The sequence below is a fragment of the Manduca sexta genome, chromosome 27 (genome assembly GCF_014839805.1).
Source record: "Manduca sexta isolate Smith_Timp_Sample1 chromosome 27, JHU_Msex_v1.0, whole genome shotgun sequence".
NCBI lineage: Eukaryota > Metazoa > Arthropoda > Insecta > Lepidoptera > Sphingidae > Manduca > Manduca sexta.
Window position 1 is genome coordinate 4754972 of NC_051141.1, and position 27997 is coordinate 4782968.

The 27997-nt window shown below is 35.2% G+C and overlaps 2 long non-coding RNA genes across 4 annotated transcripts; one reads left to right on the forward strand and one right to left on the reverse strand.

Annotated features, from left to right (window-relative positions):
• Window positions 1-335: 335 nt before the first annotated feature.
• On the reverse strand, window positions 336-26559 carry LOC115446042. 3 transcript variants are annotated; one of them, XR_003938872.2, is made up of 5 exons: window positions 26312-26559; window positions 14152-14220; window positions 4005-4089; window positions 1081-1327; window positions 336-627 (listed from the first exon to the last, which is right to left on the reverse strand). It is a non-coding gene; the product is annotated as an uncharacterized LOC115446042 (long non-coding RNA). The 3 variants fall into 3 exon arrangements; XR_003938873.2 differs by lacking the exon at window positions 4005-4089; XR_005113237.1 differs by lacking the exon at window positions 4005-4089 and having other exon boundaries at window positions 26237-26559.
• On the forward strand, window positions 20763-27915 carry LOC115446044. The gene is made up of 2 exons (XR_003938875.2): window positions 20763-20909; window positions 27782-27915. It is a non-coding gene; the product is annotated as an uncharacterized LOC115446044 (long non-coding RNA).
• Window positions 27916-27997: the final 82 nt, after the last annotated feature.

The window sequence follows — 27997 nt, forward strand, 5'->3', positions numbered from 1 at the left end:
ATCTGATTTGTAATAACCGTAGTATTATAATGCTCTTCGGTAATAACTTTCGGAGCACAATTTTAGTCCTAATGTCCGGTCTGGAACTAACTATACTGTTTAATGTCTTTGCATATTATCTTTTTTTATTTATTCTCTATGATATCGAATCTGAGACAGTAGTTTCGAAGACTTATCCGTAGCCACAATTTTGATAATCGGCATTGCACAGTGACCAAGATGTATTAAGGTTAGTATGAGGATGGAATATGAGGATAGATATTTTTTGGGATATCGAAGGACTGGAGCCGGGACTTTTTTGTCTCTTATGTATCTAAGTACTGAATACACTCCAGAAGTAGAGGGAGTAGTTTAATAAATTAAATTAAATAGGTACCAAATACACAATACAATATTAAATAATACAAAAATAATATTACTTAATTAAAATAGTTTCTTAAGGAGAAATATGAGTTGGCTAAGCTCATAGGACCAAAGCGTGTTCCACACTTGGTTTACAACTTATCGGTGATACGAATTTCGTTGAGCAGCCCGTCCTTTGTCAGAATAAACAAAGTGAAATATTGGTTTTCAATGCTTGCGGGCCTCCTAGTTCCCAGAACCCGAGTATGACGCCTACGGTGGTTCCTGTAAAACATAAGTATAAATATTAATTTTACATACATAGTATCACGTCTCTATCACATAGGGGTAGAAATAGACTATGGATTGCTGCTTTGTACGATACTGGCATTAATTAATTTTACACGCCAATATTTAAAAGTAAAATATTTTTTTATGACGCAGTTGCAATTTTGCCGGTTAATACGAAGATGATACTAGGAACAACATTCTGTTCTAATACATTAACCTTCAATTGTTACTCTTTATCTAATTGAACTATGTCAACTAACATGTCAACCGGAATATCGTTCTCTCTCCATATGTTATGTTTTTATTGTAATGTGAAATTAAATCGCAAAAGCATTCTCAACCTGGGGAAATTATTAAACCAAATTATTTGAAATTGTATAATAAAGGGCTGCTATTTTTTGGGCATGATCGGTATTATAATTTTTTCTATCATTAATCTATAGTAACCTCCTTCCCGCGGTTGGTAGCAACCGGTGCCTCTTCGATGTCTGACGAATCACAGGAATGTTAGAAGCAAATTGAGGCGCGAATTCCATTGCATCGTCACCCACTGGCAAAACACTCATCAGGGCATTGAGGATTTTGCCAACATCTTTTCTTCCTTTTGCCTTCCTTTCATCTTCCTCCTCCAAAGCTGGTGCAAGGGAAATTTCGTGAGGTTTCCAGAATTCCATTAGTAAGGACTTGTTGGTACCTGTAACGAAATAAAAGAAAACATTGGTGACAAGATTTTTGTAGATACGTTTTTATATTGTTTTTTCTATAAATTTATTTATTTAATTTTAGGTTCTCCAGCAGACGTATAACGAAGGTCATATTCTGACGCACAACCAACTTAAAGGAGTACATAGCATTCGTTAAAGTCATGGGTACATTATTAAATTATGCTAAATATTACATAATATGAGAACATATAAACTAGAAAGTAACTAATATTATGTTATACTTATATAAATAAATAGCCTTCGAATGTATCTATTGTGTTAATAGCTGTCGCTACTCTTTATGTAAGTACTGTACATAATAAAAATCTAGATTACTACAACATATTAAGTTCGGGTTACTGATTTAGATGGGAACGGATTTGTTTAATCAGAATGACACGGCATACGATAATAAAAGGCAATGCTTATACCAATTAATCAAATATAATTATAAATGAAAAATAATTACATTCGAAGCGGTGTTTACAGTGGGCTATATGAAACAATTTTTATATTTTGTGTCCAAGTTAATCGATACACTATCTCAAAAGAGTTTTACATAAGTTTTGATTAAAATTGTTACACTCGAATTACCATCATATTATCGTAATAACAGAGGACGTTGTCAGTTTGTACGTTAGCAGCCATTAAAAAAGAGTTATAGTAAAATACGCATGCGCGAGTTTTTTGGCCTAGTTCTCGGACGAGGCCATGCTTGTGTGCGTTCGTATTCGCCGTCGTGTCTGTGTGCAGTAGGTCCGTTTGCGTGTGTGCGTTTGGCAGTGGGACGAGCCACTCGACCTAGATCGCGTTAGTAACACCCGGGACATACCGTCGTCCCGAATGATGAGCATAACAACAAGCTTTTCCCACGTACCCGCTCACTGTACCGTTATGATTTTTGTGATCTAATGTGATAGCAACGCGTATACGCAGTTAATTTTTCAAACCTGTTTGATAATGGCAATAAAACATACTACAGCTCTATTTGTATACGAAATGGTTCTTAATAAAAAGTTGCTTTTGGAATTGACATTATTTCGCAGAACTTAATTTAAAGAATACTTTAAATAATAATTTTACTTTAAATGTAATTATCCTATTATCGTGTCATCAACCTTTTTACCGATAAAGTCTAGTATAGTCTAGTTCTGTATTTTTTTTTATTATTTAACAAATGGCATAACACAGAACACAATCATTATAAAGAATACTTAAGCACTAAATTACATTAAGACTAGATTGTATTCCTTAACATATTATTAACATCACAAATTCTTAAACATTTTAAACAACAAAATGTACACATTACTACCTAAAGTCCCCCCCTCCCTGCTTCGCCTGTCTGTTTGTCTGAACGCGAAAAAATTTAAAAACCGATAGAATTTTTATACGCGTTGACCAATGGCCGGAGTGATTCAAAAGGAATGTTTAAGTGCATAATTTATTAATGTTTTATGGAAATTAGTTAAAATACGAGTTTTCATTTAAAATGTATAATGAAACAATACATTACGAAATACTTCCCCTTTTATATGTTAGCAGAAAAGTCTGCGATAACATTTCTAACTCTTAAGGATAGTTTACTATAACTAATTTTTTTATCAAATTAAGTACGTAAGTTACTTTAAGCATGTAAGTCATAGTGTAATTGCCCTATACATACAATTTAAATTAATATCTTAGGTGTTATCGCAGAATTAAATCTATCGCGCGACAAAATAAAGTCAAGCGGTCTCTCACCGACGCGACACGCCTGATGCAATGCCAACAAAATCGGGGAGGGGACTTTATTTTATAATATGTAGTGATTTTTTATATTTTTATTTTTTTGCAGGATAGACAGTTAAAAATATTAAAATACTCCAAGTAGTTAGATATGCCACATATATATCTTCACTTGCTGGATGCAACAAGCTGATGCGACAACCAAGACTACGACAGAAAAAATATATGCGTATAATATGCTCTACTATCCGTGCAAAGCAGGGGCTGGTCATTAATATTGAATAAAATTTAATATTAACCGACACCTCTATTTATTTCTATCTCTATAACCAATAATAATATTTTTTTATTAAATGATAATTGAGTAAATCCTGTGTTTATGTAATTTTTTCATCATAAAATTTCACGAACAATGCAATGTATAGCATAAAAAAGTACTTATACTATACTATACTTCGAACAATAATGCTCGTAACTGGAATATAAAATACAGTGGCGCGACCTACTTTCCCCCAGTCATTAGGGGATGAATAAAAACTGAAGAATGACAAGTAGGGCGAGATATATTATTTTTAAAAGTCTATTAGTAACGTTTATAAATTCCACTTTTAATTAACCAACATATTCTTTAATAATTTAGTGTTGCAATATAATTAATTAATAAGCGAATAATTAATTCGAGCATAGAATGTCGCCTGCGAAGACAATTCGCGTTGGAAATATTATGTAATATTTTAAAACTATAATTCTCGTATCATTCGCACGTTTCAATATACTTACTAACTTTTAAATGTTCTGTAAATTTTTCGAGTACATAAGAAAATTAGTACAAGATTGTTACTGTATGCCAAATTTCGTACAAATCGATCCAATGCGTTAATTTTTAGAGATTAGTATTAGTAGAATGCATCAATCCACCGTATTTACAATTTATGTTACCTAATTAAGACATGTTGTGGCTTCGAAGAGTCTCCACCTTTGACATCTGGCGAAATCTCTCAAGCATGGCCCAGTTGATCTAACCCTAAAATTTATAAATAACATTTTTAGTACGATCTTCCCAAGTAAATATTGTCGACCGCCAAATCTATATATTTCCCATTCCCGTACGAAAATCAAATCATTTTTCCAACTAGAATGATATCTCCGTATGTACGAAAAGTGTGAAGGATGCCATATCTATTTGGCACCAAGTCAATTGCCTAAATGTGGGACAGGACGACCAATTAGGTTATAATTTATTACTCACATCGTGTCAGTAACGATTAGCCCTTGAATTATTATGTACTTACTACGAACAATTAGTCAACACTAAAGACAACTATATACGACATGTAGGGTTGCTAAGGCGTTTGAAAACCTTTACAAATGCCAAAAAGCGACAAACGTTACTGTTTTTGTTAATAAGTTAGGAATTCTAGAGCAACCTTATTAGAAATAATGAATGATTTACAGACACGGGGCCACGTAAAATGTTAAAGGATAAAAAATATTAATTATCAAAATGATCAAGTCACTTTACCCTTAATTCAAATTTTGTATTAAAGAGCCTTTGTGCGATAATATAAATACTTATTTAAATGGGCACTATATTGGTAACATTTCTATGGTAGAGCAATATTACCGAATGAAATAAGGAAATCGTGGTTGATATGACTAGAAATCTAAAACATGCGCGAATAGAATGATATTTATATTACACTCTGTAAGTTTTAATTTTATGGTAAACGTAGCAAATCCTCGTAGACATGTAGACAGGCTAGAATTTTAATTTTTAACACAAAGTGTTCATTATTCTGGTGGTAGGTCTCTCATATTATGTGCGTGTTTTCCTGGGTACCACCGCATTGTCCATTTCTGCCGCCAAGCAACAGTGTGAAGTCACTATTGTGTTCTGGTTTGAAGGACATTGTAGACAGTGTGTACTGGATATAAAAAGACTCAGGATGACGACCACAGTGGAATATGAAACAATAATTTAAGATGTTGGATGGTACCTCTACTGTTTATGGGCATTCGTATCGCTTATCAGCATGCGAACGGCAAGCTCGTCTCTTCATTGAAAGCAAAAGAAACATCTTATCCTGAATAAAATAGTAGTATAAGTAGCATAAAGGTTCCAAGCACCGCCGTTCCCGTCTACATCTATCTTTTGTTACTTTATTTAAAAAAGAAAACTAATTAAACATTCTTTCTGATAACGAAGAAATTCAGAATTTTATCAATGAGACGTTTTTAATTATACTTAAGGTGTATTTTCTTAGCTATACTAAAATAATTGCAAAGAACAGTTAAACTTAATGAGGAAATTGAATTTATTTTAAGGCGCTCTTTGTTTTCAACGTTACATAGAAAATATTAGTCTTTAAGTCAAAACTGCCATATAAAAATAAAATTGCATTATGATTATGATTGAATGTGATAGTTTTTAATTTTACATGTATTCTAGTATACAGTATTGTTATGTACAACAGATATTCCAAATAAAAATAAATGTAGAATAAATTCGTGTAGGTAAAAATTTAAATAAAAGAGATTTTGCCCATATTACAACATTATAAAAATCTGTTATAATAACAATTATCTGCACTGAACATCGATAAATAATAGAAACTTTAAAATGTGTGTACTACGCATACGATCCATAAAGTACACTATCAAGAATGAACAGCGGATAAATTTATTTGAGCTGAAAGGGTTTTTTTTTCTTATTATGAAATAATAATAAATAGCACTGAATTTAAGCTATCTATATGAACAATCGCTATTGAAGTATATACATTTGTAATCATGAAAAGGAACATCTATATAATAATTAAATACATTTATTAGAAAATGAAATGAATTAATAGAAAAGCTTGCGCAGGGATATTCCTTCATGTCAGCAATAAAGTTATACCTAATTCTGAATACAATACAAAGGATCACTTCTGCTTATCAAGTTGCAATACAAAGCGCACAATCATACATCATCAGACATTTTCGCCACGTATGTATCGAACACACGAGATGCTCGCTGTGCTGACGAGTTTAAATAATAGTTGCACCATCGCAACCAAAACGCAATCAAAATAAACAATTCAAAACAACGAACCGCTAAAATATGAAAACTGTTTTCATAACATTATGATAGAATTTGTAAATAGTTGATGTTTGCAACAGCTACTGTAAACGTATCCGTTTGCCTGCTCTTGATTCAATGTAATATAATGGTTTATTATGTGTATAAACTGCCATTTACGCAGATACGTTTGGACCAGATGCCACGTTTGGCTTTGGGTAATCACTCTGCAACAGTATTTCCACTTCATTGCTTATGACTCAACTGTATTCAGTAAAATGTATTCACTTTATGAACTCGGATTTTAGTTTTAGCACAATAATATTATTATATTCCTTCAGTGATCTAACACGCTAGAATCCTGGAAATTGGGGAATCATATGGGGTGTTAAAGGTGTCATCTCAACAATTGAATATTGCGCAGTGCATAGTGCATATACAGCACGGAAATTTCGTTAATACAGTATTTTAATAGATTTTCTCTCGGGACTCGGCTTTTTTCCGTTATAGTCCAGTAGAAAAACATACCTTAAAACACTCAGTAATAGTATGACATCCTTTTAGTGACAGTATTTTCAGTATTTGAGGCGCTGTTCCCAAGATTACAGCGTTTATCAAATAAACACTACATTACTATCATGATATTCGAATGGCTAAAAATTTACGCGTTGAAATAAAGAAACAAAGACTATAAGTAATAATAGAATCTAGTTTCTGACACTACCTATTACAATTTGATCACGTATTCCCGTATCACATGGACAAGCAAGTCGTAAATTTATTCTGGAGCGCAGGAACACTTTTATCGTCAAGTGTACTGCGCAGCTGTTGATGCTACCGTTTTATAAAGTGCCACGTGAATCCCCTTCCAGCTCTGCAGACGTACACCACTGAATAATGTACTTGTTTGCTGTATTGTGTTTATTCAAAAGGCTATCTTATATAACACTATACCTCTCAGATACCTTTTATGAGCGGAGATTGTGAACCATATGTATACATGAGAGCAATTGCCGTTGATCTAGTGATGCGGACTTGAATGATTAATTGGTTTCGTGTCGTGACAAGTATTTAATTTATTGATTATAATATTGATTTTTGTTTAGATTAGAGTGTGATTTTTGTAACTGAGTGCTTATAAATGCATGTGTCGTCTTTTCTCAGAAGTTGTAGAACAGGATCTTTACCATGATACGGGTGTTAGGTCTCTCATATGAGAGAGTCCGCCTGAGTAGGTACCACCGCAATGTCTATTTCTGCCGCCAAGCAGCAGTGTGTAGTCACTGTTATGTTCCGGTTTGAAGGACATTCTAGCCAGTTTATCTACAGGAGATAATAAGAAGACTTAACACCTCATGTCTCAGGATGGCGCAGTGGAATACCAAACAATACTTTGTAATTCAAGGTGTTGGATAGAGTTTCTACTGTTTATAGGCGGTCGTATCGCTTACCATCAGGTAAAGGGCAAGTTCGTCTCAATATTCAAAGGAATACAAAAAAATATATATATTAATCATTAATCAATCCATAACAAAAAAGAAACTAATTGTTTCAATTGCTCGTATAAATCGGGGTCTGACTAAAACAATCTTACTTTTAAAGGCCGACTGCAATGGTTGCTATCATTTAAGACGCAATTCCCGACGGGATGTAGGAACGTTTTCGCGACCGTTGGAGCAATCGACTTTCAAAGACTCTTCGCCCTCTGATTTGTAATTGGCGTCCATTTTTTTCTTTCAGAGTGTGCAACAGAGGTCGTTATCAACTCATTACTTGATTTGGAACATCCTTTACGGTTTGATCTCAGAAGTCGTAGTTTATTTTCTTTTCTGGCTTGAGATTAAGAAGTAGCGTTATGGAACATATTAAATTATCTCTTACGAACATGATGTATTATAATATGGTCAATTCTCAAATATCAGGAGGAATTAATGAGGTCTTTATAACGATTTATTGAATATCTGAACTCAAAACGATGTATTTTTAATATAGATTCAAATAAGGGCTGTTCAATAATGTGGCTATATTTTACAACGGTCGAGTTGCGCAGTACACATATTTGTATACAGCATAAAAGATGTCTAGACATGAGGTGACTGACAACTTGCTGTTGTTTTCTATAAAATGAGTGTTTATGGAGTTGTTTTGTTTAATAACCTAATATCACACGAATATTAGCCTAAAAGCCGCTGTAGTAGGTAATTGATATAAAAGAAATCATTTTACCTAATACCACACCAACTATCGAAAATCACAGACAATTTCCTCGGAATCGTGGGCTACCTCCCTTCAATTACTACTTAAATAGCAGTCTATTGTTCTTGAAAGGCTGTACTTTTCACAGATCTGATTACTGGTCTATTTATAGCCGTTTTCAATAAATGACCCCAATCTCAATCTTTCATCCAATTCCTAGAATGAACCAATCAAAATACCTCATATATAAGCATGTCAAAAAAAGGTTAGTTCTGATTAGTCCCTTTTTTGAAATAGATCAAAAAAAGCGATTCAGATCGTTTATTGAAAATGATGGTTAATAAATAAAGAAACTTGGTGCGGTTGGCAAATGATTTCGAACGATGAGACGATTGAGGCGCAATATTTAATATTTTTTTAATTGATAAGTAACTAAATTACGTTATCTGAAGGCATAATTTTATGGTAAAGGATTATAATATTTAATTATACTAAATAAACAGTAGTACGTTTCATTAAGTTTATTTTGAGTAAGTACTTAGTAGATAATTGTAACTTTATATTTACGTCAGTGTTGTCCGGCAATCGGCTAGCGTGACAACCGTTTCCAATAACTATCAGTATCAAAAACATCCGATTACACAAACTTTCGCATTTTAAATAGAAGGTGAGATTATTCTATACGTTTTGCTCAGACGGAAGGCAGCCGTCCTGTGATAGAGTTCACCTCGGCCAATACTACTCCTCTGTCATTTCCGCTGCGTGACAACAGTCTGCAAGCATTGTTTGTTCCTCTTTGACGACTATTGTTTCCAGTTTAATTATTAAGCGTTGGGAGAATGAACATCTAATCTCAAGTTGATGAGCGCGGCACAGGAGCTAAACTTGGTAATTTTAGGTTTGTATGTTGTTGGTTATCTTTTAGGTTATTTGTTTATCTATTCTATAAAAAATATCAACTAATATCTATATTTGTCCGTTTAATCCACTACCTTGTACGAAAATCCAGTAAGCGATAGGTAGGTTGTTACAAGATTTGTATAACTACCCGTAATTTCACGCTTTCCACGATATGAAATTATGTAGAGTTCCCTAGGGTGCTTTGTCAGATTTACTTATACACGCTATATTATTTTAAAATAAATATCACTTATTAAAATATGATGTTAAAGTCTTTTACAGCTATTCTAAAGCTATAATCTAAGCATAACAATTCTGATCTCGTAGTTTATATCGTAAATTATATTTTTTATTAATTTTAATCGAATCGCAAATGATAAAAAAGTGATAAACACTCATAATAAGACGAATAACTGAATGTTTCAATTTTAACCACATGTTTGCTTAAAAAGATAATTTAACGAAAATGTATGTAAATGTTATATTCCCAAAACAGACATGTAGTGAAGGAAAAATAACTAAATAATGTTATCACTAACGTTGTGTCGAGATATCCCATCTTTCTCCTGACTTCAGGATTACTGGTAAGAGAGTTGGTACATGTAGATCCATCTTAATATCCATATATAGAGAACTAAATTACAGTGCGTCAGTTAATCAAGACATTGAATAATAGCAAATTTCAAGAGAGTATTAGTCGCTCGTTTATCAAGCACTGCGCCACGCCTGCTTACAAAACAGCTACAAACAGTATAGGCCTTGGAAAACATATTTTATAATGACAAAGTTAGGAAAGAACAATAGTGAGATACGACAACTTCGATTTATTGATCAGTTTGATGCTACAAAGTTCTTTAAAACGGTACTTAGCGGCAAATACACGTACAATGATCAGTCGGTCAGTGGGAAATTGAGTAATACGTTAAATATTTTCGAAGAAGACAAAACATAATTTCACTCTTATTAAATTTCATTTGGTCTAGTATGGATAAGTAATATCACACAGCGCATTGGAATCCCAGAGCATCCTCGCGACCCTCGGACGGCGTCCAGACAAAGATAATAATTCCCTTTGTGAGTTGGAAACGGGTCAAACAATACCACAATGGCCATTCTCTGCAACAAAGAAAATAATTTCAACTCCACTGCAACTGGTTTCATAGCTCTGAATAATTTATCAAGGAATTTGTCTATTCATTCACTGAGTTTTGTTGTGGTTCTGAAAGAGTTTGATTCACAGTGGTTGCCCGCGGGCCCGGCTGCAGAAGCCAGTAGCATGTTGTAAGGGAATAAATCTGTCAGTTTGTACAGATTATTTCCTTACATCAATGACAATATGGCTATCAAATAGGGTAAAATTTTGATGATAATATTATGAAATACCTACCTCCTATTTCTTTCAATACAATTTATTAAACTATATTGTCCAAATGTAAAAGTAATAATGGAAGATGCTTACAATTTACAAAATCTTCATTTCCAATCGTCAAAGCGTTTAAAAGAGTTATTTTAAAAATATGCCACCACGCAATTTAATAGACTAACTGCGTTGTGCGCGTACTATTCGGTACCCTGAGGCTACGAATTTGAATATGGCCGCCCCAACCTGTGTTCTTTGACTGTATAATAGGTTTACAAAGCTATCAGGGGCGTCTTTGTTGTAAATTCACATTACTTGTAGGTTACACGTGTTCAAAGGCCCTTATTTTATCAGCTTAATTTAAAGCCGTCCTTTATTGCGTATTAACTTCTTTATTCAGACATTTATGTAAGGTCAGAAGGGCTAATCGCGGCATAGCTTTTTAATACGTCACATTGGTTGACCCTTATTTCAAGAAAATTTTGATTTTGTATCTGTGTGAAGATTTTACGTGATTAAGATTTTTTTTTTATTCACTTATGATATTTAATGAAGCTATCTTCAGAATCAAGATAGACCACTTATTTAAAACTTGGCCACTAGGCGGAGTTTTCCTGCAGATACGATATCTACACGTGGCTAGGACATGTATTGTAGGCAGATAAATCAATTGCAATTATAAGACTCCTCAAATTAAAATGTACCCTACCTCAAATGTTTATATTTATATACTTAGAAATTTTATACCAATTTAATCTACTTTTTACTTTAACACTTGAATTAACTAAGACATTTAATACGCTGAATTTTCGCGCAAGCTTTCCACTTGTTTAAAATTGTTTTGAATAAATTTTGATGAAGTTATGAATGAGTTGGGTTTTAAGAAAAATATGTTTGCACAACATAATTTCCGCGATAAGGCTCCGGAAAAGTTTCATTTGGCACAATCTAGTTTATTTACGGTACATGAATATGTTATTTTGTTACTTTTTCCAGCCTTTCAACATATTTTGGGGTCAATCACCTCGAGCAATCCAGTCCCGCCAAGCTGGTCCAATTTGGCAACTTAGAGGAGTAATCCTTGCAGATATTCGCACATTAATATGTATTATGAAGTATTTTTACCTAGCAAATATAAATCGCTAGCTGGTACATGCCCCGTGGGTTGCTACCGCAGAAGTAAATAGTTGTGGATGTCGAGATATCAATTATTGTAACTGGAAAATCAATTTAAAAGGGCATTGAAGTAGTGTTTCGCGCCGCTGCCCTAGCTGGTGACATCGGCTGTTTTCGGAAATATTCGGCTGCACAGGCAGCTTGGCAGAAGAGAAGCTACATTGTCTCGCCGCGGCTATTCTATTATTCTCTCTGGTTGCATGCAGTCAAAAATCATATTATTTATATTGCGAATATAATGTTTAATGTTTAATTTTTTTATTATAATATATTAAAGGAGTATTAATGTTATCTACAGTAATATTATAAAGAGGAAAATTTTGTGAGTGTAGATGTTTATAGAGCCTAATCTCTGGAACTACAGAACCGATTTTAATTTTTTTCACAAATAGGAACCTACATTACTACTGTTTGCTTTAGGCTAGTTTTATGGCGGGAAACATCTATCCTGGAAAAACTTTTTAATGCGGCGGGAGCCGCTGGCGCTAGGTTAATAATAAAACGATAACTGATTCTAATCAATCATCGCTTACTTCTTACTGGGCGAATATAAATCAAACGATGCAATACAAAAAATTGTAGTCGAATTCAAAACTAGTCGATATTGATATTGTGTTTTGTGGTTCTTATCAAACAATCCCATAAAACAAAAACGATAACCAACCGACAAACGTAAACGCAAATGTTTTATTTCAAATAAACTGTTATAAATGGCATTGTTGTTAAATTGTGGGAATTATAACATTTCGTGTTGAATATTGAATCAGTGGTAAGCGAGTGTGATAAAATAATTGTTTTATTTACGCTTCTAACAGTACTTTATAAGTAGATAATTAATTTTAAAATTATTGTATTAAGGAATCGTGTAATATCAACGGTATTTAATTACATATTTTTTTATTCAATCAATATTTCATCGACAAAATGGCGGACAATGAAACATGACCAAAACGCGCGCAATGCGGGAATTTCAGGAGTTGCTTCGTGTCGTAACAAATCCTCGCACGTACATATTTCATACAAAATTACAACCGTACATAATATACTCGTAAAGGCAATCATCAGCACGATATTCTAGTTGGAATTGGAAGGGTGTGCTGAGATGGAAGTCTGCAGGGTATACTTAACCTTTTTTTTTAACCTTATTTTTCGAAGTCATGTGAACGTATTGTTTATTAATTATTCTTCGCTTTAATGGCGAAACAGAACATCATGAGGAAACCTACATACCTGAGAATTCTCAAAAAATAATTTCGCATATGAAGTCCGCTCACTCGCACTAGGCCAGCGTGGTCAGCTAGGACCTTAAACGCGCTCAGTAGCGGACGCCCGAGCACAACAGTGGGCAGTACATAATACGGGGGTGGTACTACCATTACAATATTATATAAAAGCATGTTACAAAATAGCGGTAGATAATAGTATTGATTTCAGCTCCAACGTTTCAGTTATTTCATAAAACCCTAGAGCAAATCAATGCAAGTGCACAAAGCCACCACCCCGCCTCTGTGCAATACTGCGATATCTGCCACCATTCAGCGTAGAGCTCCTCAAATTAGTTTACAGCGATATGGCTTCGATGAAAAAGCTTTGTGCAGCGGGTTCCATGCATATGTAGGGCACCTAGTTTCCCGACCCGGAACCCGGTCTCTGCCGCCCTCTCTGCCCCATCGCCCACCCCTGGGACTCCCGTGGCCCCGCGACCTATTTACTTCCTGCTTTACGTAAGAACGCCCGCTCGCACCCGTCCTTGGTGGGCCGTTTCTATCCGTCTATGTATATGTAGGTAGCGTGCCCGCTTCCACTGTTTAGCTTCTCTTGTTTGCGCATTCATAAATTTCTTTCATTATTTGCGATTATATTTCGTTTGTTTATGTTTGTAAGGACAATTTTGAATTTATAAATAGCAAGCTAACTTGAGTGATGTGTGGTCATTTGTTTTGTATTTATAAAGTTTGGTGTTATTACAACATTAACTAGCCTGTCATGTATGTACACATTATATAAGCTAACTAGCCCCTATACATAGCATGTAAAGATATTTAATATATCAACATAAGTAAGTTAGAAGTGTTCCAATAATTCATTGTTTCATAAGTTCCGAAAACCCAAACAAGGTCACAGCGAGCCCGCACAGAACAAACAACGTGTAGGTTGTACGGAACGAGAACAAGGGAAAGTGACGTGGTTCGATAAAGTTAAAATTTGAAACTTTCTCTCGCACGCGTTAGCTGTGTGACCTATATCTCTGTCATTGAGAAGCGATCAGCGTACAACACTTGCAAAAATATTTACTGTTGGGACAACAGCACATGCTCAACACATTCAGAGAAAACCAAGCAGTGTAAAAAAACATTTTATTCAGATCATCGATATATTCAGATAGTTTTTACCTTGCTCTCAGAAACAGGCCCCTCGACGTGGGTGTCAGGTGCGACGAGGACCGTAAGTTCCTACAGCACCTAAAACAAAAATTTACTGGTCACACAAATATGTAAAATATTGCAATGATTTTTAATAATTTATTATATGTCTTTTAACACGTGATGTAAATGGTATTATTTTGATGGATGGCAGTCAAGTAAGACTTAGGAAAAAAATTAAAAAAATTAGGAAAAAGGCTTCTTACATAAATTTTACGCAGGGCATAAATGGTTCTGCTTTGAAAAAATAAAAAGGATTTTATTAATAATTTTTTTCGCAGAAATTATTATCTTACAAATTCTTAATGATTTCGTGGATCCTTATAGTTTAGTAATAACATATTTTTCATTTACGAACTAAGCTAATTTTTTTCGAAGGTTAACTTGGCTTAACTACTAGGATAAACAAATTTCGTTCTCCAAATACTTTAAAATCAAGAGATATTTGAATTCATTAGGGTACTACCTAATGAAGTTTTGAAGAAAAATAAAATATTATTTATTTCCTTCTGAATAAGAAGTCTAAAGTTATGACATTTAATTCAACTTTAATATCATTATGCAAGTCGTCATCACACTACTGATGTATTTTTCATTACTGATAACGACAAATGGTCCTGAAAATAATTAAAATGTTCGTCAAATCTGGGTTTAGATAGCTTATACGAAGTCTACATAAAATGAAAACATAGCCGCTTAGAAATCAGTTTCGATCTATTTAGTGTAATAAATTCTTAATATGGAACTGGAATACGTTTGTAAAAGGATTTTACTCAGTAAATATAGAGTTTCCTCTTAGAGTTATCCTCGACAAAGCGTCTTGTGCCCTTCCGTATGGCTACGCCCGCGAAATTCTGGGCCTTTGACGTTACGCGACTAATTAGTGACGAGTGGATGACGATTTTTAGACGAGCGGGCAAAGGTCGTGTTATCCTTAGTATCAAATCTTGTTTATTTTTAATGTATGATGTCGTGAACATTTCTCGTGTTCAAAGGAGATGCCCATCTGTACATGATAGTCCATCCCGCATAATTATCCTTTTATATGATAGTAAAGTTTCTATACACTATATATAATAACGTACTCCCAAATAAATCAATAATCATTTTTTTTAATAGGGTATTTTCACTCAATGCATCGATATAACTCAATGACATATTTTCATGTTTATTTTGATATCGATTTTGAACAAATTTAGGTGTATCCCTTGGTATTGAAGATATGATATTTATTTATTTATAACGATTATCAATTATCAGAGTCGAAAATAAAATATGATATAAAAATATAATATGATATTATAACATTGTTCATTTATTTAAGTTATAACTTATAGTAAATCATAGACTTTCAAGAATATAGTCATTTTGTAATAATTATTAAATATCGATATTTTAACACAATTATTGCTCTAATTCCTATACTAAGGTTTTGATAGAAGTGTCCCCGTCAAAAATATTAAATATGGCGAACATAGTTAAATATTATCTTATTTATTAATATAATTTATAATTTCATTATATAGACTCCAAGAGTGGGAAAGATTGGACATTCTCCTTTAAGAAATACTTTATATTCCATAAATTTTTCTTGGCCTAAAAAGTGTGCATTAAACAGTTTTTTTTCATTATTATAAGGGACATTGTTGACAATCTGAAATATATTGAAATAGGAAATAAATTTAAATAATTAAAGTATACTAGTCCACATTTTTAAGGCGGTAAGTATGAGGTAGTGGGTGCGTGTTGCATGAAATCCAATAAGGAGTTTTCATTATCGCAACCCATAAATACCCTCATGTTATTGGGAGACGAGCTTATTGGAGTCCTATAATACAACGACCAGCATTGTTCTTAGTTTATTTATTAACAACATATTCTGTTTTAATTCTTTAAACGAACGACGTATCATAATACAATCTTTCACAATTTATAAGTAGCTAATGCATACTAAAAGTTTATGTAGTGCGTAGACGTACTCCTGAATTTATTTCTGTCTCACGATAGATGACGTTTCCTTTGTCATATCTGACGCAAGAAGTAATTTAATGAATATAATACTCTGAGATATAATACGATGATATAATATAAATTTAATTATAAATTATGACCGGTGTGGCATCTGCTGCTGGAATTCATTATCAGCATTCGGCGTTATCGATAAGTTTTCTAAATGCTGCTTGATTATAGAAGTATGTCTTGAGATAGTACTTCCCAAAACAGACTTATACAATATACATGCATCTTAAGAAATTGGCAAGTATAGAAAAAAATGGACAATACATAATATTCTAAGGTCTTCTATACCCGAACAGTAATTTCAGTATTGAGATAGAAAAAATCGGTGAGTATAAGGATTGTTATTGTTTGTCACATATTTAAATCACTAGGCGTTGCTCACAGCCCGCGTGAAAAGCCTTTCCTTCTATACGAATCCCGAAAATCCTGTAGCGATCCATAGCACCGTCTGTACAACGCCAGCGCTATCTACTTTGTATATTGTATCATTTTTATACACTTTTATTTTCTCTTTCTTCCGTGTTTAAGCATGCCACTTGGAGTAGCTAAATATTTATTAAGATCTGTATAGATACGTTATACCAGGTACCAGCAGAATTACCAGCGTTTTGCTCCTTGGAGCAAAGCATATTGCTGAGCTGGGGTCTGATTGCGGCTGCAATATCTCACAAAGAGATATGTAGGTACTTGTGTATTGTCTATGTATATCTTAAGTTATATTGTGTGTTAATTGTAGCCTAAATAAACTTTTTTATCTATCTATCTTTCTATCTACTTAGACATCAGATAAAAAATTCAAATATTTCCCCCAGGAGGAAATTACTGGTATTAAGTGTAGTCTATATCTTAATCCAGGACATGATCAATACCTATGCCGTATTTCTAGCAAATCCGTTTAGCGGTTACTGCGTTTACTTCTTACAATCATCTAAACATTTTACAAACTTTCGCATTCAAATTAGTAAAAGTAATTGAAATTAAACTAATTTTCTGGGAATATGAAGGCTGCAAAGTCTTCGAAACGTCGGGAGAAAAATAAAATACAAAAAACCGCGATAGAATCCGGAAAATTAGTTTAATTTCAATGTCTAACATTGGCGTAAACTTAAGAAATCATTAGTAAAAGTATTTTTTAAAGAGCAAATAGGTAACTTCATTTATCATTGCTCGTAATGGCATTTGAAAATTCCATTTAAATCTAGGATTTGAATATGCCTGACATGGTAAGCTCCCCCAACTCCCTCCCCACCTCTCGAAACGAACTGAGTTCAGCGAATCGTGAACGTTTGTCGGGAAATAGCTGCGGCTCAATCTACCCTTTTGGGGATGAAAGCGTCACCTTACGCATATGACTTATATTTGAATTGTTGTTTTGGTAGGTAGTAGTAAGAACATAATGCGCTGACGAATGGTGGAAGTAATAAACAGCCGACTAGCCACTACATTGTAATTAGATAGAAAGTTAGTCATACCGACATTAACTATGTAAATTAAACCTATATCTGTGAGTGGTAGAGACATGTAAGAAATGTCGTTCGTAGTACCAAATTGCCGGCTCGACCAGGGTGGTATGGCTTACCTAAAAACCTACGCAAATGAGTAGTTACGCTGATGCTTTTGATACTAATTATGAGATTTAATCTGAGGATATATAATCCTCTTTTCATGCTTAATTTTCATGTTACTTCTTGATCTTCACGCCCCTAATTATTTCTTATGTTTACGTAAATGTTAGCTATTAAAACTATTTTACGGATTTTATCGCGGTTTACATTATAATTTTCTCCTAACGATTCGAAGACTTTGCAGCCTTCATAGTCACGGGGCAGGGTAGACAGGTAGTTTTATTTCAACGCCACTTTTAAGTAATAAAAAATATATTCGGCACTCTAATTGATATTCTGTGATAGAGAGCAAATAACACGCATAACGCCAGTGTAAGAGTTTCAACAATCAATCGCAGAATGGGTGCAGCTCATTATCCCTTTTTGATTTCTTTCTAAATGCCATCCACGGACGAATGCTGAAAATGTTTTTAAAAGCATAATTTATTCAAAACGATTGGATGTAGGTCGCAATAATGGGAGATGGGTGGTTCTGTCTTTACTGAGCACTCCGAGAGCAAATAAAAAGTCCACCTAAACGCTCCACTCCGCGCTGCATTAAGAATTTTCAGCGCATTTCTCAATTTGCATATTTCAGGATTCACAATTTCTCAAAAGTCTGCGAACATTTATGAATCTGTGTAAAATGGTTACGATTTCTTTGTATTTTCATTAAAAATTCAGGTCAGGATATAACATTACATGTATGTAAAAAGTAAGCATGCATGTTCAATCAATAACAAATTTAATGATACAATAACATCAAGGCGTCGACATATGATTATTAATTTTATTAATATCTCTAGGTGCAATAAAAGCTCTTTTGGATAATATGGTTAAAGTAATTAATTATTATATTAAAGAAAAAGCGCTCATAGTTGGCTGTGAAATAGACTGCCGAGACGAATGTACGCAGGATCAAATCCCAAGTTCACGCACCTCAATTTTCAAAAAGAATATGTGTATTCTTTGTAAATTGTCGCTTGCTTTAACGGTGAAGGAACACGTCGTGAGGAAACCTGCATGCCTGAAAAGTTCTCTATAGGAATTTTGTATGTGAAGTCTACCAATCTGCACAAAGCCAGCGTGGTCGACTAAGGCCTAATTCCTCTCAGCAGTAGAGGAGAGTTTCATATATTTTTTTTTTTGGTATATGGTTTAAATTATTCAATTGTATACAAATTGTTAAACTGTAAAAGTCAATATTCTCGTTGAAAATTCTACTCAAATACTCTCCTCAACTGCAAATGCGTATTATATTCTAATATAAGCAACGATTATTATTTAGAAGTGTACGTAACTTTTGAAAGTAATGTATCGATAAGCCACTAATCGAAAACCACAATATATATAAAAATTAGAAAGTATACACGACGCGACGTCGCAAACTTGGACTTCACTGGCATTTTCTTTTTGAACTTGTGATATGAAGCGTAAGTTTCTCTCAATTAAAAGCTCCTCGTAAACTTTGACTAGTGAAGTTTTAAGACGACGGCAAAGGTTAAAGTTTCAAAACTTTTGTGCCTTCAGTGTTTGAATATAAAACTTATACAGTACTTTTAAATGAAAACGTTACAGAACAGAACCCTACTAATAATATAGATGTGAAAGTTCGGCGATATGTTTTTTTAGATCTACACAAGCTTTTTACACAAGCCCTTGATTGGGTTGCGATGAAATTTGACAAACAGATGAACGACAATTTTAAGGACACAATTGCATTTGCTATGTTAATAATAATTCATTCTAGGAGGGGATGATACGAGAGTGGTAACTGCAACCAAAAAATACTTCTCAATATTATTCTCTAGCAAAAAACTTGTGTTTAGAATTTCTCTTTTCGTATTTTTTTTACAATTATACCTTCATTTTAAATTCTGTGTTTTGATATGGTTTATTTTTATTTCAGGAACTAGTTGATTGTAACAAAGGTCCCAATATTTAGAACTATGACTGTGACGGATTTTATCTAGCTAATTCGTCTTGTTTGGCAATTAGAAAAGAAAATAGACATTAGACGTCCAAGGCATTCGATTTACTATAACCTGTGTCTCCAACAAAATACACTGTCTAGAAATAACAGGGAAAATAGGAACGTTAAACACATGGAGTGCGATATCGCTAGATGACATCATTTGACGTTTTTAGCATACATTGACAAATTATTGGGCATATATATCAGCCACTAACGATAATAATGTTTTTAGAAGTTTTAATTCAGTTATATATGTTGGTGTACCATAAAAATAAATTAATAAATAATTTGGGAAATTATGTTTAACAACAAGAAATCAAATCGAACTATTTGTTTTGTATTTATGTGTACGTACCGCTGTTGCGGCAACAGCTGATAACTTCTGTGTCATGACCAAAAAACAGTACTTATAATATTATTTTGGTTCATAAATCGTATAAATATTCATTTAATAAAACATTCATACAAACATTTCTTAACGTTAGAGCATAATTTTCTTTACCTTTCGAGTGTTATTAGTAAGTATTGGACATTAGTAATTGGTATATTTAAGAGAAAAACGATTCTAGTTTTCCTGGAATTGTTTAAATATAGTCCTTATAGCCCCGAAGATAAAGACCAAAACTGTGTTATACGTGATAATTATTATACCCTTTTTGACCTACACTGTTCGGTTCATCACAACGTATGTTTGGAACAGTATTATACATTCCTCTACATAAAAATCATGCGAGCCGATAACTCCAGGTTACCTAACATGACTAATCTCAATTATTAATTCCGACGCCGCATTACCAATGCAGTGTTACCCTAGAGATAAAACTACGTTCCGAGCCAATCGTGATCATTGAGCCGACATTGCGGCATCGTGTTCCATTTACACTTACGACCTTTCGCTGCCAAGTGATGCGGAGAAGGGGGGTAGATGGCACGCGGCGAAGGAGGGGGGAGGGTGAGCATAGCATACGTATAGAGTATAGAGCACAATGCGGCATCGCTCTGCGTCGACGTGGTACGACGCGCCAGCGTACTAGCCGCCGCGGCCGTCATAAATATACATAACATGGCACCCATCACCGGCACAACATCGCCGACCGAGCGCGAGGAGCCGCGTCCCGTTTTCACGCCAGGTAAGTCCCGCTGCGCGTTACAATTTCTTTTCCTAGCGACTTACTGAGTTCTTGCTGGCGAAATTTCCACGAGGCGATTTACCGCGCTCTTATCGGTCGCAACGTGCAGTCATCCAAGGTGGTAAATTTAAATTTCGAACGTTGCCGCCTGAGTTTTAATTTAGTTTCGTTATTTTTGTATTTTTTGTTGTAACCTCTGATAGTTTGTTATAAGCGGCACGGGCGCGCCGCATGTAGCTGCGTGAGTTGTTGCAGTAGGTGGCACGCGGCTCGTGGAGTAATCCAATCATGTAGTCGGTATGTGCGTGTCTATTCCACACGTTATCATCTCATTTCGTATATCGTTATGTCCTTATCAAAGTTTGTTGGGTCGTGGCGTCTCTAAGGAATTATAATTATTGTACCTATCGGTCGTGGTACGTACCTACTCACCTTGCGTGTCGCGCGGGTAACCTGTTCTTTGTGTCATTATAAGTAAGAAATAAACATACGTTTACTGCCTAGTGTTTACATACTGACTATGCAACCGGTAGATATTACGCAGATACCCTGGCATTAAATTAGTAAAAAAAAATGTCACGAGTCAGCTTTGTGGATAGGCGTTTTAAACTTTACATCCAAATATCCTTAGGAATCGGTATAGTAGAGGAATCAAGAATGTTGACCATATTATTTCCAATAAGAAGTTGTTGGAAACGTGTAGTGTAAAGCATACATCTAGGACACTAATATAAACACGAATTAAATTAAGACGAAACAAAAGTTATTATTCGTTTATTCATAGATATACCAAGGCGCATAACTGAAATGAACAAAAGAAACACTTGAAATGCGACGTTAACGTAATCTTGGTATACAGCGGGTTCTGACGTTAAATAATAGATGGAGTTAGAGGGTAACCTACAACAGGGTGGCCATGCCGAAAATCGAAATGAAGTTGCGTTGCGTCGTGTCGTAACTATTTCGACGATAAGAACATAGACCTATTACAGAATGGAATGGCCATCACTATAATATCAGTTTTTGTACATAAAACAAACAAAAATAATAATTGCTGCAGCATATTATAGTTAGAAAATAATTATATTGTATACATCCCAAAGTCCATGGATTGGTTCTTATTAGTAAAGTGACTTCTATCAAACAATATTACAACTGATGGTTATTTTATACCTAGCTATACTCTTCGTATGTATATACCTCGTTGCTTATTTGAAATTACGGCATAGACACATAAGTTTGAGTAATACGTAAATAAGAGTAAAAGTGTACGTTAATGTAATATTTATGTTTAATGTAAGCACTATATCTAAGTACATGCTATATTTTTTGGAGACTGTATTATATTGTATAATGTTTTAAGTACCTAATACTTGTATATTTGACATATAACAAATATTTTATATTATTATGTAGATAGTTTCCAAATACCTAGTGAGTTTTCAAGACGTCTTGAAACAGGTTGTTAATAGTAAACAATTGGACGAAATTATACTAAATTGGAACTTATTCCCGCAATTAAGGCTTAATAAGTACAAACAGAATAATGTCCGGAAACATCTTGTACCAACTACGAGATGGAATAATGAATAATTTCATTTTTTAGAAAATTTAAGATAAGCTCTATTTTAAATCATGGTAATGTAAAATTTGACTGTGTTTTGTGTTTTATGAAATTGAAATGATAGGCAATGTAATTAATAGTACAACCAATTCAAATTAAAAATGAGAAGATTATTCCAATCTCTATAATATTTTGGTAGAATTCAGATTAATCATTATTTAAAAAGAAATGTAAAGTAAGTAATATAATGTAAGTGTAAATGCTTGCTCTAATAAATTCTTGTTAGGTATTAAATAAAAAAAGAAGTCAGGAACGAAAACTTTAAAAATAGAAAATCTGTGTAACATGTTTCCCTGACAGCCTCATTAAAGTTTGCACGTTGCTCTTGTGGCGCCATCTTTTGTGACCGGAACAAAGCAGCTAGAAATAAAGCATTCAGTTTTCAATGTTTATTTTTCGTTGAGCATAGAGATCATTATTTATCAATTATATTTAAAATCTATTAAATCTCCACATCACAAACACAACATTATTTTCTATTTTATCTGAAAAAAATTAGAGCTATAGACAATTGATATATAATACTATGTAAATAAACCAAGATACACTAAAAGTATATAAATCCGAGTAAATATAAATATGTTTAAGAGTTATCTATGCGTAGTGGTTTCCGGTATAGTATATTGCCTAAAAATATTGTTTATTATGATTTAACTCTCATATAGCGAAGTAGGAAGAGAAAAGTTTTAGGTTGGAGGGAAGTCTATCATACTTCTCTCTGGAGCATTTCAGAACTCTACGTTGTCTCTATCGAAGCCTGTTGAGATTTATTAGCAATGTGTTGGCGACTATTTATTACTTTTACTCTTCATGTGTACTAAAGCTAGAAATTTACCTCACTGATGAAATTTGTCTAATAACTTCGTCTGAAACTTATAGTATACGATACTGCATTATGAAAGAAAGGCACCTGGTATATGCAAATATTTTAAGGGCGTATCACAAATTTAATTATAAATCAGACATACACAATACTTATAACATTTTTAGATTTTCAATTTACCTTATTAGTATATACTATAATTTGTTGTCACGTGAACAAAGGGATCACATCAAGCTTCGTAGTGGAGCCGAAAAGTTATGGTATTACTAATATATTGTGGGAATAATTAATTTGACTATAATAATACATCTTAATTACATTAAAAATAAAACTAGTTGGTATTGTTTGTTAAAAATAGTTTTTACCTTGATAATATTCATTATTAACTGTATAAGGTTGCGGGCACAATTATGGACGACGCGTAAATACTCATTTTATGACTTACCATTTAGCTCTTAAGGTTTACATACAACTTATATTTTTATAGGCATATATTTTATTGAATTCCTTGCAGACTATTAGTCGCAGTCAGCCTATAATTCCTTTTGTTTTTATGTAATTTATAACAAAACAGAGTTTGCAGTAGACCTTATTAGTTCGGTATAGTACTGATTTATTAAATTATATCTTATAGCACTATGCGACCTGACAAGATTAAATTATATATTTGAATGTTTTAACACTTAAGACAGATTTTTCAACCATCACAAAATATTTATTTGTACAACAAAGTACGACCCACAGAATTACATATATACATGTATGTATAAATCATTCTTACTTTTATATTTGCTCAAGTTATCATTTATTATATTCATAGCTCGTATATGACGATTCAGTAATTTCGTCATGTGTTGAGGACCTGTCAAATAACGATTTATAAATTTCCTTAAAATATATTAGATTACAATAATATTCTAATAACCACACAAACATTCTCAATACGTTCCGTTCCACGAAGCTTCTTTGTCTTTTTTTCCTTCCTGAAAGACCTCGATAATATTTGACCCGTCGGTTCAATTTACCCATATTTAATGTTCGTTTTAAAAAACTCCTTAATTGGTACATTCTTGAGCTACTCCTTTGTTCGGTACCTATTAAAAATTCCAAGCTTAATTGAATTCTAAAGCACAATTTACTCTGAAAACTTATTGTTTATTCAGAAAACGTAAATGTATTCTGATTGTTGAAGTAGTATAAAGCGATGCATTTATGAATTATCAACAATTTATTACTGGGCTAGACAAGGGAATCCTTGTTGAAGTATATAGGTCGCGTAGAGTTTGATACTATTTATGGAGAATGCAGTCGCTTTGAAGTCAGTCGTCCTTTATATTATGAGTAAAAATAGGATATTGTTATTAATATATGTTTTAATATATGTTATGGCGATGAAGCGTACACTAGTTCTATATAGAACGTTTATATAAAATCGTATATGTATATTGAGTATTTTTTTTTTCAAAAAGGTTTTTATATACCGTTTTTATATGTCTTTGTGTTCGCAGCATATCTGCTCAAATAACATTGTATTTTGTGTATACGTTGATTTCCTGTAACAATAGTTTAATAAGTATATAATAAGTCATTTGTTTACCAAAAGCAATTACGCGTAATTGAAGACAGTGTAAATTGGCGGATCACAATACGTAATACATGTAAACTGTAGAGGAGTGGTATGTATACACTATACGTATCTCACGACACTCCCGGAGGTCGATTTGAGCAACCTACGACCAAGCAACGTAGACCTCTACGGCCGATGAGGTTTTTTGACAAGCGCCTTGGCGAGGCGAAGGCGCGTTGCGTGATTTGTCGCGGGCCAGTTTACACTAGTGTTGGTAAGAATTACGTTGCGTTAGCGGCTGCGCAGTAAATGTGCCCTAGTTATTTCGGGTGCTGTCCTACATTGAAACGAGGTCGGCTGTTTTCATCAGCAGTTTGTTTCGATGGGGCCGCGTGTGGTGCGCGGGCGTGGGGCGCGAGCGTGGGGCGCGCCGAGCGTCGACTGCCGACCTCGCGCATATCCACTTAGATAGACGAGCGCCGCTCACCAACTCTTATATTCATATTTGGTACGAAATGCTTTTACGTACCGGCCGCTATGCCTCACGCCGCCACATCCATTTGGCCCTGCTCGAGATTTTTCCCATTCTTTGTTCCATTACACAGGCGGTAACGAATTCGCCTCGTATTGTGTTAAGAGCATGGAAAGTGAATTAAATTATTAAATTTGCTGACAACATAATTGACCACCTAATAAATTATATTTGGGACAAACTATGTAAATAAAAAATACCGCATTAGGTCAGAGGGTGGGCTGGGGCGGTGCGGTCCCGCCCCAAAAACGGTCGGACAAACCTAACGTGTTTTTTTCCTTCAACACTTTTTCAATATTTTCATTTTTGTACCAGGCAGGCGTGGTGGCGTGAATGTATCTAATCTACTTCCCCACCAATATATCATTTACATGAATATGAAGTGGTGGCCTTATTATTTTTATATATTTGTACGTCATTGTTGTATGTCGTAAAGATTCTCATACATTAATTAAATTGAGCCAACACCGTTTGCAGTATGCCGGTGAAGAGTCCCCGAGTGTTGGCCCGAGTGTACAGTACAGACAGCGTGCGCGGTGCGACCACGGAGAAGGGGAGGTGCTATGCCATTTGGCCTAAAGTAAGCCAAGGCCGGTTTGGTGGGGATAACGTTTACACGTGTGACCTAGATAGGAGCCGAGTGCCGACGGAAATGGCCGAGGCAGCCCGAGCGGCCGCCACGCTTGCTTCTGTGATCGATACCGAACCCTACTAATGTTATCTCTCACAAATGCTCTGTTCTAGCTCGGTCTCTCTGAACTCGCGTCGAAACCATACTTACCGAACGCAGTGAACACTCCTCCTCGCTACTCACTCCACGTGGAGCCAGCACGTGCCACTAAGGCGGGTCACTGACCTTAATCGTATAATATCTCTCCGGCTTCACGTATTCGCCCTGAATTATCGCCGTGGAGCCTTCAGCACACTCACTAGCATACGATCAAGGCGTCCAGTAAGTAGTTCGCACAGGAGCAGCCGAGGACGGGTGCCAGAGTCAGCTCTTGGTCGCCGCTTCGTCGGAGCCAGGAGGAACCCGTGGCCAACGCGACGGACAGTAACCGGTGCGCGGTTGTTGCGACGCACGGAGCGGAGTGCATCGATCGCGATTACATCACCACTTGCGTCCTTTCTCTGCGCGCGCAGCACGCCCCGTGGCCCCTCCTCCGGCCCCCGCTACCGGCCCCTGCCTCGCCCTGCGCCACTACGCCATGGAACTCTGCTACGCCACTTCATTCGCTCTATAGTCGTCGTCCGCTTCGGTCGCTCTCTTCAATCCAGCCTCTCTAGAGTGAAGTTAAAGTTTAGTTAAACATTTTCAAACTTCGTTTTCATAGTGTAACTTGAACCGCGTTTAATTTAACGGAAAATAAGAGAGCTTTAGTGTTGATTATTTGTTGCAAAAGTGTCTTAAATAAATTTGGGCAATAGTTTAAAAAAATATGTGAGATGTTCGCGCGACCCACTTTTTAACTTCGACTTCCGTAATGCGGCCGGGCAGTAGTTTGCAGTTTTTATGATCGTTAAAAGAAGTTTAATATAGAAGCACGCGGTCCTCGCTCGTCGGCTCTACAACGCAATTAATCACATTTTTCCTTTTGTCCCGTCATGTGACTCACGTTTTGCAAACGACGCTTTAGAATCTTTTCGTAGCGCGCGCTCTTTGCAAAGTTTTAAAGTTTCAATTACAGTTGCAGTTCAAGATCGGCAACCAAGAAACAACTCGACTCGTTTCTCAAGCAAGAAAATTTATTTGTCAGTCGTGTCGGTGGGAGAAACTGACTTCGACTTTACCCATCAGTCAGTCTTTTTCTCTCTCCTATACGATCGGCAAGCAAGCATCGTTGGACAGCTGTCTCCGGCACCGCACCGCCACACCGCCTCATGGACCTGCGCTCGCGCTTCGCTCGGCCATGTCCGCAGTGACGTCGGGGATTACGCAAGCTGTTATTCGATTCGGCTGCGAAATCACTGAATTTTCTGCAAAAGACACGGCCGGGTGAAAATTTTCTAACGAAGCACATTTGTTTCGCGTGCCGTCACGTGTTCTCGATGTGTCTTATGCCTGAAATATTTGTTTCGTAATCGGACAGTTTGAGTCAACGTACTGACATGACGAAATCGAAATAATCGGCGCGGCACGCTCGTGGCGGGAATTGGGCAATCCGCGAGCGAGCGGATGTCCCGTCCCGCGCGCCGCTCCCCACCCCGCGTGCCGCCGCACCGCGCCTCACCGTTGCCTAAAATTTTGAACTGGTGCGCCGGAGTTGCGCGAAATCAACCGACCGAATACGAATTTGGAACTGGTTAATTTTTCTTTTTGTTCCAGGACGGCGCGCGCTGGCAGCGCTCGTGTGATCAGGTCTTCATTACTTGTCTGCGCTAGCGATTAATTTGTATTGTACCATAAACTGTATTGCAAAGCGAATTGTAACACTGAATAAATTATTTTGTGGAAAATAACTTCTTTTCATCCATTTTATTTTTCGTTATCACGCATGCAGCATAACTTTCCTTGTTTTGTTAACCTTGAACGGACGCTTCC